Source organism: Pinus tabuliformis, chromosome 7 (genome assembly GCF_031772625.1).
Source record: "Pinus tabuliformis cultivar Carrire ecotype Pingquan chromosome 7, CPIR1, whole genome shotgun sequence".
In the NCBI taxonomy this organism is placed as follows: Eukaryota; Viridiplantae; Streptophyta; class Pinopsida; order Pinales; family Pinaceae; genus Pinus; species Pinus tabuliformis.
In genome coordinates this window covers 706,501,031-706,504,557 of record NC_142293.1, presented here as the reverse complement: position 1 = coordinate 706,504,557, position 3,527 = coordinate 706,501,031, and the positions used below count along the sequence as shown (strand labels likewise).

At 37.3% G+C, this 3,527-nt stretch overlaps 1 long non-coding RNA gene across 2 annotated transcripts; it reads right to left on the bottom strand.

Annotated features, from left to right (window-relative positions):
- Positions 1–1,369: 1,369 nt before the first annotated feature.
- LOC149249465 (uncharacterized) lies at positions 1,370–2,694 on the bottom strand. 2 transcript variants are annotated; one of them, XR_016265859.1, is made up of 3 exons: positions 2,090–2,694; positions 1,925–1,958; positions 1,370–1,784 (listed from the first exon to the last, which is right to left on the bottom strand). It is a non-coding gene; the product is annotated as an uncharacterized LOC149249465 (long non-coding RNA). The 2 variants fall into 2 exon arrangements; XR_016265858.1 differs by lacking the exon at positions 1,925–1,958 and having other exon boundaries at positions 1,370–1,801; positions 2,090–2,689.
- Positions 2,695–3,527: the final 833 nt, after the last annotated feature.

Genomic DNA, 3,527 nt, shown 5'->3' with positions numbered 1-3,527 from the left:
ATGAGTTTCTTAGCCAAGATAAAACTATAATAGAAAGATATAAGTGTGAAAAAATACTAGATACTTTACTTGCAAAACAAGAAACAAGAGAGAATAAAACCACTAATAAATTAACTAATGAACGAGAGAGACAATTCAAATTTCTAATAAAATATAATAATATGTTATTGATGAACATGAATGCAATATATAGACTCTGCTAGAGACCAATTAATTCAAATTAGGTTGGGGTTCCATGTTCATGCACTAGTATAATTCAAAAGTACTTTCCCTAGTTGGAAAACACGTTAAATTATACTCACAAACCCAAATATACCCTGAAAATAATTCCAATGCCTACATCTATACCATGAAAATAATCCCAATTCCTACAGCTATACCAATGAATACAGCTACGCAAGGAAAAAAATACCAATGCCAACATCTTTGCAAGGGAAATAATTCAAATTGAAAGGAAAATACCTGTGGAAAATAAACCCTTTGCTGTCTTCCTTGAAACTTCTAACTCAGTTTCGAGTTCCTTTGCAAAATAATAGTGAAAGCCCCAGCATATAAAAACTAAAACAATTTAGATCCCATAACAAATAAAAAATATTTTTATGGGATCTAAATCTAAAGCAAATTTAATGAGAACATAATTCTTTCTTCTTTCCAAAAGAAAATGAGAACATAATTACTGTAAAAGAGAAACAAATTCTCTGTGTCTATGTAAAGCTTTTAACATGAGGAAAACTAAAGTAAAATTTCTGTGACAATTCTTTGTTTAAAATAAACAGTTTGTGTTCATATGAAAAGAACCTGTCTCTGTTCACATGAAGTGATACTAGTAAAAAATGAAACCTTGTAATTTAGTCCTGACATATCAAACAGGCCCTGTAATTTAAGTATGGATTTACTAAACAGAAACCCCATAATTTAAATATTGGCATATTAAAAAAAACCCATAATCAGGTGTTCAAGATGCTAAATGTTACACTCAGTAAATTAATTAACCAAAAGTTATGGAAGAGTCGTGGAGGTTAAGAAGCCTGGCTAAGAAGGAACTGATATTTCTGGATTTACCTCTCAGGTCACCGAAGGGGGAAACTGTGAGCGGTTCCAGAAGGGTAGTAATCAAACAAAACAAGAAATGAGTACGTCGACATGCAACTGTATTATGACTGTAGACGCGCTATGAACTATATTCAAAGCAGTAACCAGACTACTGGTGAAAAATGGGAACTGTTTCCGGAACTTGTACTGAAATATAAACATATATTTCAGAACAAAAATGAAAACCCATATAACTAACGCATCATCAATAACTCAATGAGGAATAGCATGAGGATTTAACCCTTTAATTCATTATCGTTTGAAAAAATCCAGTAGAGAATGGTATTTTTCCTATTAAAACTTAAAAACAAATATATAGCGCATTCCATGCCAGAGAGGGATGGAAAAACTAGTGAGAACCCACCACAGAGTAATGTTAATCAAAAGAAAATGATCGCTGAGCAATATAAATTATAGAGGAAGTAAAATATGGTTTGGAAAGCCGGAGAAGCTGTCACTTCTTCCAAAGACCAGTTTCAGTCCATTAACTAGTAGAGTTCAGTATCAACTTAAAATCCCTAGCTCGCAGCAGAAAGCCTAAAAGTCATAATAGAAACGGTTCTGGGGTCGTCCTCTACAGCGGTAAAACCCCAATCAATCTTATAAAACCTCAGTGGTCCAAAAAACACCTAGATGTCAAAACCCTCAGTTGGAATGGCTGAGGAAGTGCGCTAAGCCTTTCGGCACCCATGCTGAGCCAAAGAGTGACCTGCCAAAAGACCAAAAATGTAATATTAATACTCGTAGGCAAAACAAACTGCAGCGTAACAGAGCAATAGAGTTTCTAAGAGAGAAAATTAGCCAGTAAATGATATAAATTGTGGCTGCCTACAAGTCTGTGAAATAGATAAGAAAACTGTGGGAAGCTGCGACCAGTAAAACAGTAGAATGCGAAAGGAAATAATGAGTAAAATACAGAGAACAGACTCATATTGTATTTAGCAGAAACAGAAAAGAGGACCATCATAAGAAAACCCTATTAACGCAGAAAATATACCTGTTAAATGAACCCTGAACAATAATCAGCTTCTGAGTGGATATGGTGTCAAAGCGGACGCGTTTACTCTGGATTTCCAAGTTGAAGAGGTCGTCGGAACCCGCTATGAGCTTACTGTCGACAGAGGAGTTTGCAGAGGAAAACCCTACCATTGCAAACCCCGGAAATGAATGACTGAAGCAAAGGTTAGGTCAGCTGGTTACGGAAAACCACCGCAGGCAGCCGATGACCGTGCGATGAAGGTGAAAAATGGGAACTGTTTCCGGAACTTATACTGAAATATAAACATATATTTCAGAACAAAAACGAAAACCCATATAACTAACGCATCATCAATAACTCAATGAGGAATAGCATGAGGATTTAACCCTTTAATTCATTATCGTTTGACAAAATCCTGGAGTAGAGAATGGTATTTTTCCTATTAAAACTTAAAAACAAATATATAGCGCATTCCATGCCAGAGAGGGATGGAAAAACTAGTGAGAACCCACCACAGAGTAATGTTAATCAAAAGAAAATGATAGCTGAGCAATATAAATTACAGAGGAAGTAAAATACGGTTTGGAAAGCCAGAGAAGCTGTCACTTCTACCAAAGACCGAGTTCGGTCCATTAACTAGTAGAGTTCAGTATCAACTTAAAATCCCTAGCTCGCAGCAGAAAGCCTAAAAGTCATAATAGAAATGGTTCTGGGGTCGTCCTCTGCAGCGGTAAAACCCCAATCAATCTTATAAAACCTCAGTGGTCCAGAAAGCACCTAGATGTCAAAACCCTCGGTTGGAATGGCTGAGGAAGTGCGCTAAGCCTTTCGGCACCCATGCTGAGCCAAAGAGTGACATGCCGAAAGACCAAAAATGTAATATTAATACTCGTAGGCAAAACAAACTGCAATGTAACAGAGCAATAGAGTTTCCAAGAGAGAAAATTAGCCAGTAAATGATATAAATTGTGGCTGCTTACAAGTCTGTGAAATAGATAGGAAAACTGTGGGAAGCTGCGACCAGTAAAACAGTAGAATGTGAAAGGAAATAATGAGTAAAATACAGAGAACACACTCATATTGTATTTAGCGGAAACAGAAAAGAGGACCATCATAAGAAAACCCTGTTAACGCAGAAAATATACCTGTTAAATGAACCCTGAACTAATCAGCTTCTGAGTGGATATGGTGTCAAAGCGGACCCGTTTACTTTGGATTTCCAAGTTGAAGAGGTCGTCGGAACCCGCTATGAGCTTACTGTCCCGCTATGAGCTTACTGTCGACAGAGAAGTTTGCAGAGGAAAACCCTACCATTGCAAACCCCGGAAATGAATGACTGAAGCAAAGGTTAGGTCAGTTGATTACGGAAAACCACCGCAGGCAGCCGATGACCGTGCGATGAAGGAGCATCAAGATCGACGGCTGCAACACCTCCAAATGGCGCCTACGAAAGTTC